The 12,278-nt window shown below is 36.7% G+C and overlaps 1 protein-coding gene across 3 annotated transcripts in view; it reads right to left on the bottom strand.

Moving 5' to 3' along the window:
- LRMDA (leucine rich melanocyte differentiation associated) overlaps positions 1-12,278 on the bottom strand; it is a 936,738-nt gene that overhangs the window by 144,567 nt on the left and 779,893 nt on the right. The window lies entirely within an intron of this gene.

The raw sequence follows: 12,278 nt of genomic DNA, 5'->3' as shown, positions 1-12,278 counted from the left end.
TATTTGTGAACATGTATCATTCCCATAGAGTATTCCTTAAAAAGACAGCTTTTTTCCCCCTCATTTAAAAAAGTGTTATTTCACAGACACAGATTGCAAAACGTGTTAAAATGTACGGGCTTTCTTTAGTGCCCTCTTCCCACAGTGCATGGGGCGGATCCGATTCGTGCTGCCACCTGGCAAGTCCTAGGATTAGACATTTGCAAAGACATGGGATTCCCCCCGCTGCCAGCAGTGGGTGACATTAAATAATGACGGGGGAAGGAAAGTCCGTGCAAAGTGGCGGGAGAGAGATGCAAAGGAACAGGCCGACCTGCTGCACGACCTCAGCACTGGCCCTGCCCCAGGTCCCAGCATCGGGTCCCTGCTTCAGAGCATCCCAGGTGTAAAGAGCAAGTGGTACAGTCCCGGTTCCAAGTGCGAGCGCCCAGCTCAGTTGACCGTGCTGCTTCGGCTCCTGGCAGCATAGTAGCAGCACTTAGTGTTCACATGCAGTTGTTAATCTCCAGGGCTTTCATGTCCTTTCCAGGCTAGTTAATGTGGGAGAAATGAAGCACTTAGTTTTCACAACACTGTTTTTCCTACTGCCGCAACCCACTCATCTAGATACAAAAATCAGACTGATGACTTTTAGAGAAGATAAAACAAAGGGGAAGAAGAAATGCAATCATTAAGCTATTTCTTAAATCCAGGTACAATGTATGGGATGGGTCATGAGACAAGAGTAGTCACAGTCTACCGCATGATGTTTCCCAAGCACCCATTGACATTAGTGCTACTAATAAATCAAAGTAATCTTAGTAACCGTCACTGTTTATTTGTAATGGTTTTGTAATCACTCAAACACTGTTTGACTCAGACTTTCTAATTGGACAGATATTTAAAAAAATAATTTACAAAGGTTGATGAGAATATAAATTTTAATGTAAAGTGGACTACAATGTTTTGGTTCAGCAGGTCTTCAAACATTTGGAAACACTGATTCCATTTTTTTTTAAAAGGTTACCAGGAATTAAACTATGATTGACACTGGTTTAGAAATAGTAATGATAAAAATAAAAATAAGGAATACATATTCTGTTTGAGGTCTATGAATATTTAGAAACCTTTTTTTGTCATTCTTCTTGGACTTTTGTAGATGCTAATACAGTTCAAAAGGTAAGTGACTCAGTGGATTAGCATACTAGCCTTTCACCTCTGGAGACCCATTTGTAGTTTTCACACAAGGTCATATGTTGGAATGATTTTTGCGGTCACAGCTTGGTCCCTATCAGAAATCTAGCCACATCACTAAAACATTTCACTATTTAGCACAAAGGACATCTTATGACAAATATAGGACTCCTGAAATAGCAAGGACGTTACAGATCATGACAGGGATTCTATAGCTAATTCTTGCACAGCTTCTTCTCCCACTGCCTCCTGCAGTTCAGTACTATTATACCCTCCGACTTCATGAATACAAAGCTGAAAAGGCCACAGGTAGAGGCCACATCCTCAGCTGGTGACCAGTGTAGCTGCATTGACTTCATTTGAAATATGCCAATTTACACCAGCTGAAGATACAGACAAAAGAGTTCAGACCTGTGAGATGTTGAATGCCCTCCAACTGTAAATAAAGACAATGTGAGCTGAAGGCATTTACCACCTCACAGGATCAGGCCTCCAAATTGACAGGCCACTAATGTATGCAATAAGTCCCAAATACAAAGTACAGAGCATGTGTCCACTATGCTCTATTGTTTTATCTTGGCCAGCTAGCACTGGGTAAGATGAGGATAACTGTGATTATAATGTATTTAACATAAGAGCTTTTCCCTAAAGTCTCTCCAACAGCTCAAAACGGAGGAGGCCTCATATTATACATTCTAGATGTTATCTGTCTATTCAAGTACTCATATTTGGGACTCCGATAATAGTGAAGGTTTCTCTTTGGTACTTTTAATCTCAATTTAGGCTGTTGACAGTTTGATGATAGCTTTTCCTAAAATTACTGGAAGAAACTGCCTTTTCAGCAAATACCACTGACTGAGCAAAATTCAAGAGCTTCTAAAAAGGATATTGTAGTGAAGGGGCAATTTAGCTTTATTTCCAATTTTAGGAAAAGCAAGAAGAGGAAGATTTTTTATTGGCATGTTGCTGCTGTTTTATGTACAGTATGTAATTCCCTGTCAACTATACAACAGTTTTTATTACTTTTCTGCTAAGTGTACAGTTACTAAAGTTTTAATTCCATGGAATACCGTATAGGGATCAGACCTTTTTGCACAAATGTCAACTGAGTGAAAATCCTGTACCAAGTTTTTGTATAAGCCTGTGTGCTAGTAGAAGGAAGCCGCAAATTCTCTTCTTACTGAGAGGGTGCCCTAAGCTATTTTCCAAAGTGACTTGTATAGATTTATTATTCTTAGTATTCACAAAAATATTTTGATGGTGATAGCATTGACATATGAGATTTCTGTCTTCAGATAGTTCTGCTATTTGCACATGAAGTTCTAGTTACAGTGCAAAAGTGACCTTGAATGGACATAACTTACAAATAGCTTAAAGGGAAAAAATGGGTGAAGAAGTGAGATTTTCTGTCTACTGGGAACATGTCAAAGAGTTCAATAAGAATGTTCCAACAGGTCACATTGATAATCTGTACCTTACTATCTGCAAGATACTACTAAGGTACAATGCATAAATTCAAAGCATGTGAGTAGTTTAAATGATGTAAATAGGATTACTCAGGTGCTTAAAGTCATGCACATGCTTAAGCACCCTGCCAAATCAAGGTCTAAACTGTTCTTTAGGAATATCCTCCAGGGTTCTGTTGGAGTAGGAACTGTAAAACTCAACTCTAAATAAACAAAATAGAAGACAAAAGTCTACTGGGTTTTCAATTCAATACCTTTGCCAAAGCTACAGACTACCTATAAAGCTGAAATAATAAAAAGCATACCCATAAATAAAAATAGTTTTGATCATTTTAATTAGAACAATGGCAATTGCTTATGAAATTTTATATTCTGTTGAATTGTTTGGTCAGCTTTATGTGCTATCCCAGTGAGACCTGTTAATATTAGGTATTTTTCCACTTGCTGCAGATAGTGACCATTCCTATCCTAGCATTTCTCTATTTTCTATCTTGAAATATTTACCCTTGAGATATGAGAAATCATCTTCATTTCTATGACATGTCATAAATTCTTCACACACACACACGCTCACCAATAACTGTAATAGTCACTAATACATTGTATCTGACAAGTTTTATAACACAGGAAGAAGAACAAGTTGGCATCCTCTCTTAAAAGAATTCAATGGCTATAGAGAGCACTTACGAAAAGACATGGTTTATTAAGATCATTTTGCTAACTGCACAAGAAACTGATTTCCCCAGCTGAATACATTAAACTGAGGCATACTTTTCATTGGATATTATTGACAGTAATGTTAGCAGGCATTTTCTGGACATTACCAGAGCAGATCCAACAGAGAGATGGTGGAGAGCGTTGGCATGTTTAGAAATGAGATGGGGTAGCTACCAAATTCTTCCTCTATATATATATATATATATATATAAAAAAAAAAAGTCTAGAAGCCATAAATCTAACAGTGTAGTTAAACAAATACTCTAAAAGAAAACAATTCCACAATGCACTCACAATCATTCAGCTCTTATTGTGTACTTACGCCACACTTGCTCATCCTAAAATGAGATATTGAATATAGTGTACAAAAGTTGGACAGTGCTGTCTAGTTTCAGCAGCCTGTACTTTTTGACTTATAAAGGAGGAAGGTGTGGGAGGGGGAAGGGGAGAATCTAGCCTTTATCCTTCTCAAGAATAAATAGGAGTTGCTATATATCTTGCCATATTAATACATATCAAGATATATAAATAGACCTTGATATCTCTCTTCCTCTCATGTAAATACAAACACACACACATACTCAGGTCAGGGTGATAAACCTCACAAATATGTGAACTATATGTCACTGACATTTACCCATCTATATGTGAGAAAAATATGAACCGAGCAAAGATTTAGGAAAATGGCATGACCTGACAAGTAGTATCAGAATGGTTAGTTATCAGTAATAAAACTGGAAAAGGTTATAAGAATTAAGAGTGTAGGATTTAATAAGAAATACTGGATATAGGCCAAAGTTACTCTTGCATATATAGTTTGCATGTCAGTTCAGTAATTTTTTAAGCATTTGGGGATGCTTAAAGGCTCTTTCTATCCATTGCAGTGTGTTTTTCCCCCTCAGACTGAATCTTCTGCATTTTAATGGCACACTATAAGGCCCATCTTTTTAAAAAGACTGTTGAAGCGAACATTGTTCAGGGTAATGTATAGAGGAAGTGTGGCCTTTGTTTTCTATTTGTGTTGCATGATTATCTACCATTCTTGTGTTTTGTGGGGTTGCTGTTTATTTTCATACACTGACTCATTTAACAAGGCTGGTCAAATTCACCTACTGTGTCAGAACGGTGCCTTTTGTCATTTTATAAATTTATATTTAAATGAAAATGAAAATAAAAATTTAAGATAGTACTACAGTGTCATCATCAACCCAATAATATCTATATCATCAAATGCAAAGCTCAAGTGCATTAAAGAAATCCTCTTAGTTTCTATGACTTTCCATTGCATCCACTGCAAAAAAGTTGAAGAATGCACAAAATCACTGCATTACCCAGTTTCTGTAGTTATTAAACAGTTTCTCCCAAAATGTCTATGACAATACGATACTGGGAATAATGATTCTGACGTCCTCTGCAAAGCACTTTGAGATTTATTGATGCTAGCACTATAGTAGAGCTAGGCATTATAATTAATTTATTTATTTATTATATGCTATTTTATGATAGTATATTATATTATTATGAGTAGGGATCAACTCATTTTCTTTTTAAAGTCCTTTTCTTTCCTCTTTCAGTGTTAAGATTTCTGTTGTAAATATACTTAAATATTGTACTCAATGCTTGACAATGTAATGTTTTAACAGATATACTATTTTAAAATCTTTATTATTACTACTACTATTATTATTGCCTACATAAACATCTGTTTACTTTGTTGGAGTCATACCGGCACAGAGACTGTTTCTTACCATACATTTGTACAACATCAAGCACCATAGAGCCCTGATATTAGTTGGGGAGTGGGGGGAGCTCCAGCTGCTACTATATCACAAAAAATTAACACTGAGTCCTTAAGTATTCCACATAACAAGTAATGAGGCACACCAAGAAGATAAAAATTTCTTAAAACTGTTATATTGGGGGGTTTATTTATTTTTTGCCATAAACTTTAATATTAACTCGGGAAATATACTGAAAAGTTGACAGCTTTATTTCTCAACTTGAAAGAAGAAGAAAGAATTAAGGAGACTTTAAGAACTGACAAGGTTGGGCTTATCAGAACTCTTACTATTTAAGGCAGACTAGGGAAGGTCTTGTTCAGGACCACACTACTGTGAACTAGGTTAGAGGTCAAAGAAAGGTCAAACAACTGCCATGACTGATACCAAGACCCTGTCATGTTTCAGAGAAGCCAACAGGTGGCATGGCATGACTACATAGGGAAGTTTGCTTTCCTTAATGACATAGGAAATATTTTTCATGGTGAACTTGTAACTGCAGATCCCACTTCGGGGGATATGTGTTGGTAAATTTGTAGCATAAATTAGAGTCATTTTAATTATGAAGAAATACCAGCTGCATGGCATTATCACAAGTTGCCTGATCTTTCCAGGCTTAATGAGATGACCTACTTACCCCACATAAAAATAGTGACTTGTTTCAAAATCTGTTTTTAGACATTTGACCACGGTAGGGAACAAACAACAGATGAATACTATCCTGGGGGTGGGGTGGGGTAGAAATGCATTGCCCGGTTTATAAGTCTTAAGAATGCTCATGTTCTAAGCAAACTGTGCTTGTGATATTTTGCTGAGTGTTACTGAAAGTGAGGATATTTTTAACATGACTCTTGCAAATAGGGACTCAGGTTGTTGGTTGTTGTTTTTTTTAATTCTTTTAATTAAAAATAGCAACTATGAAAATGTTCCATTAGAGTGACATGCAGCCTGACTGCTCTTAGCTAGTACACTATTTTAGTCTATAATTACAAGTATCATATTACGAGGAATTAAATTTAAAATGTAGGGAAAGGGTCTACCAATTTGGTATTATTATTAATAATGAGCAGAATCCATGAGACAAGAAAGAAGGGCAGATGACAGTACAATAAAGGCTTTACTCTGCTTCACTTTATTCTTGTATAGCAACCTGAAACTTTCAATAAGAAAGCTTGAACCACATCAAAAGTCAAGGCTTTTTCAGACCAGTAGATGAATCTATAGTCACTTCTATAACCATGTGAAGAAAGAGTTACAACCTTCACATGTACTGAAGTGAAGTAAAGTACAAAAGACAAAAACTAAAGGAGCAACACTTTTGCACCATCCAAGAGGTAAAGGAATCAACTATACTTTGACAGATGGCTACCAAAGCTTCTGAGAAATATTGGCACCTAATGAAACTAAAAATAAAATAGGATATGAATTCCCTATGCACAGGGGTAAAACCAAGATTTGGACAGTACTGCAAAATGCTCGTTCCACATAGTGGCCGGATATATTGTACATCTACCACATTCAACCCAATTTATAGAGACCAATGGTTAAAGAAAACATAAATAGTCTTGTTATTCTTGGAAATCAACCATTTTTCTTCAAATGCTGGAGGAAGTAAAGGGCGGACTGTAATTCAGCTCAGACAGGCCCCTTTTGAATCATGGTTTGAGAAATACCAAAAATTAAATAATTCTGCCATCCAAATTAAATATAGCTACTGATTTTTTTTCTTTTAAAACTTGAATACTTGAATAATTAAACATTTATCCAATATTTATTTCAATGGTAGAAGAAAATATTGCAACATTTCAGACATTCTTCAGTTTAATGAATAGTACAAGTGTCTCATTTATAATCAAGAGTGCAAGGTGGAGCTTCACAAATATCTCTTCTGGAGAGTTTTATCAGGTTGCTTTCAGATTTGATGCTATTAATAAAAATAGGCTGATTTATTGTGGTTGTTGGAAGACAAAAAGAACAGTGATCTTCTGATTTGGGGTCGGCATCACAGCTCTGATAACCTATAGCCAGAAAAGTAACGCTTTCATTTATTTAAATAAACGCAGGGCTTAGCAAAACTTATGGCATCTGAAAATGCATTTTCCTCATTTTCATGTACAGGAGACAATCACTTAGAAACCACATCTGAATTTGCTGTAAGTTTTGATTTCCTAATACAAAATTACAAGGTTACGGTAGGTTGGGTATAACTGGATCAAAAATGTAAATGAACATAAGAGAATTCTTATTCATTTAGGCTTAATTGAGTGTAATTGATATCTCTGGTGTGCTGCCAAATCTAACTATTGTGAATAGTACCTAATGTATGGACATTATTTTTGGACTATTGAATGCCAGAAAATAATGAGCTGGCATTCAGCTTTGGTGAATCAGACTCTGAATTTTCATCTAAGAGCAGTTTTGAATTATTACTGGAGATAAGGTGTAAATGTGCAAGGGAATTTTATCCATGTTTCTTCCATGAATCATAAATGAGGGAAAAATTATAGTCTAAATTGCACTTAAAAGGAATAAAGTCTTTTCATGTCATACATGATTTATCAAAATGATCTCATTTTAAGGGTACTGTGGTGTATCTTGATTAATAACATTAGTAAGCATGATGAATAGCCTCTTTAATGGTAACGCAGAATTTATTGGCAAAATCCCTACTACTACCAAAAAGGGTGGGAAGTAAAATATGCAGTGGATAGTTACTTGCAGATACAGCTTAAGTAAACTCTCTCCATGGTATTTTGCACTGAGAGGCCCTTTGATATTTGTTCACTTGAATTTATGTGTTGGCAGTGGACAAACAATTTATCGTCAACCCCGTTTTCAAAATGAATAATGAATTTTACATTCTATGGCAGCTCAAACCACTAAGCAAGTCAATTGGTTACCAGTTCACTGCAAAACAAGTTGAACTGTGAACGTACTGTAAAAGTATGTCGTGCGTTAAGGTCTTTCAAGCTACCTCTGGAAAAGGGTATATTACCTTTCAAGACCATTGGTCCTGTCCCCTCATGACCTATTTCAATATCCTCTTCACATTTTGCTTTAATATCCTAAAAACTTCCCTCTTGTATTGCTCCCTCCCCGCTTTTTTTAAGCTGCTCCAGTCTGCCCTAACTAATTTCCTTTTGGGCTGATAGATCAGAAGCCTTCCTACCACTGTTCCTTTTAGACCTGTGAAGCCCTACTCGTAATCCCGCTGCTTGTCCACAATTAATCTTTCCAGTTGCCACATTATTAACACTACCACCCACAGACAGAGGATGCCTGAGCCTGGCTGGATACTAGCTCCCCACTGGAGCATCAAAGATGTCAATCACACGCTAGTCAGAAAGTTGCCTGCTGTCAACATCAGAGGTTTTCATCCTCTCCTACCCACTGATCAAACATTTTTCCTCAGAAGATTAATTCAAAGTCTCCACCCATTTCCTCCCATATCCTCTTTCCCTTTTAGGTTTACTCAATGATCCATCTTCTGTATGAAAAAGGAAGCAGTGAATAATAGAAATCTTTTCAAAACAAAAGTTAGGCAAAAGTAAATTTAAATCCCAGATGTTGTCAACCTTTTTTTCCCATTTAAACGCCTTAAAGCAGCCTGGATTAGGCCTAGCCTGAAATGACTTTCTTTGATCAAAGGCCCCAAGACTACACAAATATAATCACAAGGCAGTGACTGCTTCTAAGCAGCCTGAATTGATTTGTTTTACTGTAACATATAGTACATGTATAACAACAGTGCATTTGTTTCCTTGACTTTCAAGACCTCTTTTTCAACTTATAACATATTATCACTTGAAGCCAAGTATTTTAGGAATTATATTTAGCACTGATTTTTTTTTTCAAACTATGGTGAACTGCCAGAAGAAACTGACTTTGATATGTTGGGTTAAAGAATATTTGTTTTTAAGATTTTTTAAAAAGTATCTATAATTGACGGCAGAAGCAGCTGGGGGAGATTCTGCTAGTCAGATCAACTTTAAGTGAGTGGGCTGAGGAGGAAGGAAGAAGAGCCCTCTGCATTGTAATCTCCTCCGTGATAATAGACCAGATTCTAATATTTTCACTCATGCTAAGTGGCTCCTTACTCCTCCATTAGTTCAGTACCATTCAACATAATGAATAATAGAATCTGGTCCTAAAGGAAACACCAGAGCTACAAGTTCCAGCAGCATAGTGTTGTCTGTTACTGGGAAAGGACAGATACGAGAAATTAAATACAGTAAAATGGTATTGTAGAAAGCAGACCCATTTATATAATCCAGTATGAAGCGTATCCATTGCAAAACCTGATTTGGGATTTTTAAATAAGAATAATTGATCTGAGATGGCTTCACAGGACAAAATTGTACTTTTAAAGCATACTGGTATCCACAGGAGATAGATCTGAGGTTAGAGTAATTATGAAATTGACATACTAATTCAATTGATCAGATTAGCACATGCCAATAGTTGGCAAAATAAACTCAAGTTGTGGTTCAATGATTTTCAACTAAATGACAGAGAAAATAAAACCAAACACTCAAACTATAAATTCTCGTGGATTCTTAATTCTCCCAATATTGTCATTAAGTAAACCAGGAAAATATCCCACCAGTGGCAAGTATTTAGTGGTCCGACAAAATACACAATAGACATGCAGAGCATGCTGATCTTGAGTTGCTCTTCCAAGTTTGGCAAAATGTAGTCCTTGCAAGAAATGTTTAAGTGTGTGACACGCTAAGATGTTTTGTGTTGTCTTAGACTTTCTATTAATGTTCCTGTAAAGGAAGCTGAGAATGCAGCCTATGTTCTGTTTTCATTTTATTTATGCCATGCAAATATGCACACACACACAAAAAAAATTCTAGCGGTGTGTCTTTAAGTATCGGGGGGGAAAAAACTAAACAGTACAAAAAATAAGCCTTTGTGAATAACTGTGCAAGTCTTATACAATTATTCCTTGAGATGTCGTGTAAAGAGAACCACAAATGCACTTCTAGATGGACAGATGCAGGCTCCTCTCAAGAGCATTACGCCTGTGCTCCCAATTTATTCTTACCTTAATTCCACGTTTATTAGATTTCGTTCATTGCATTACATCATGCAACCATCTCTCAGGATGGTTGACTTAGGCCTTGGCTACACTTACCCGCTAGTTCGGCGGCTGGCAATCGAACTTCTGGGTTCGACTTATCGCGTCTAGTCTGGATGTGATAAGTCGAACCCGGAAGTGCTCGCCGTCGACTGCGGTACTCCAGCTCGGCGAGAGGAGTACTGCGGAGTCGACGGGGGAGCCTGCCTGCCGAGTGTGGACCAAGGTAAGTTCGAACTAAGGTACTTCGAACTTCAGCTACGTTATTCACGTAGCTGAAGTTGCGTACCTTAGTTCGAATTAGGGGGGTAGTGTAGACCTGGCCTTAAAGAACAACATTCAGTCCTTTGTAAAAACTCATCATAATTCAGAAAGAAGCTGCAAAAAGATTGGTAAGTTTCAAATGTGCATGTAAATAAATTAAGAATGTGTAAGATTTCAGTATCTCTGAATTCCATTCATTTTCCATAATGTTTGGCCTTTGTACCCTTCACCCACTATTTCACATCTACAGATGGCTGGCCAAATTCTTCCATCAGATGTTTATGTCCAAATCCCAATGAAGTAGATGGGACTTACATGCACTGACACAACTTGGGAGAGGATATATTGTCACTTCTATACTTTGTTTATGTTGGTACATACATCCTTAATCCACTATAAATTGTTTTTGCACTATTGTAATATGAAAACAGCCAACCCAAAATACATTGCATTACATTCGGTATTGCACCATACAGCCATTTGCAAAGTGCTTTATCTGAACTCCAGGGCTTAGCCAGCAGGAGGTGCTTGGCAACAAGACATCTAAAGAGCAATTTCATTTTCTGAATGTAAGTCCAATAGTTGCAAATAATGCTTAATCTTCAGGAATCTGTGAGCTAGGGTACTTCTAATATAGACTCAGATAATGGTGCATAGTACCATATAGACTATACAGACACATATACACATATTTACACATGCATATGTATTGTACATATACAAATAAACATTTACACATATACAGTGGAATCCTCTACTTATGTTAACAGAACTTCAATATATGCAATGGTTCACTATTATCAGCACTGTAGTGGGCACCGGTCAGTGCACTGAAGAAATCAAAGACCATCAGTCTATCTGTCTATAGATGGATTTCACTGTATTTGAGTTCAGTATAAGTGAATTCCTTTGGATACCATAAATATATCACATTTTAGTCTTTGAAATACAGGAGGTCTATAAACTCTTAAATTCCCTTGCCCACTTGATATCCAGGGGTCATCAGATGTCAACTTAGAACCAGCAAGGAAAATTGTTTCATGGCTATTCCACAGAAGAGGACATATAACACACTACCATCTTTTCAGAACATATACAGGCAATGGCAATCTGGGAAGAGGGGAACTGAGTATATTACTGTATACAACAGACCTAAGACCAGTAATTTGCAATATCAAAGAGTTAGCTTTGCTTTTCAGTTTATGATGCCATGCTTTCTCACTTTGCAAATTAATGATTTTTTCCTTCTGACATATGAATGATAAAAGGTTAGTCTATGTGAAACTTAAAGCCTGACCCTACAGGTTAAAGGTTAACATTAGTTTTGTAACTATTATTCAGCTATGTTGCTCTCCTTGTTTAACAGACACGGGAATTAAAAATTTGGGAAGGTTAAAAAATGCTTTTAAGTAGTCTTCCTACAGGCATGTGGGAAGAAAACTGAGTTGGAGCTAAGCTTCTTGTCAGACAGCTTAGTCAGCAGAAGGGGGTGCTATAGTGTAACCTATTTAAGATGCAAATAGAGTAACTTTTGTAACAGCAGATTAAAGCAAGCATTTTATTCACTTGGCATGCCCACAGTGTACTGAACGTTGGAATCAGGCTTGTCACTGCACACCGCAGGTTATTAATAGCGCTCAGAACAGTGTTGCTAAATGTGCAAGTTAAAAAAGCAAATAAACAAAAATGGATTTATCTGTGGTATTTGTTCTCTGGCAGAATTCAGCAAGGCCCTGCCTTGCACAGAAGATTTGTTAATTCAAGACCACAGAGGCTCAAAGATTTTCCTTTTTTCAT

The sequence above is a fragment of the Chrysemys picta genome, chromosome 7, assembly GCF_011386835.1.
Source record: "Chrysemys picta bellii isolate R12L10 chromosome 7, ASM1138683v2, whole genome shotgun sequence".
Classification (NCBI taxonomy): Eukaryota; Metazoa; Chordata; order Testudines; family Emydidae; genus Chrysemys; species Chrysemys picta.
The sequence above is the reverse complement of the archived record's forward strand: the minus strand, read 5'-3'. Positions and strand labels throughout refer to the sequence as shown.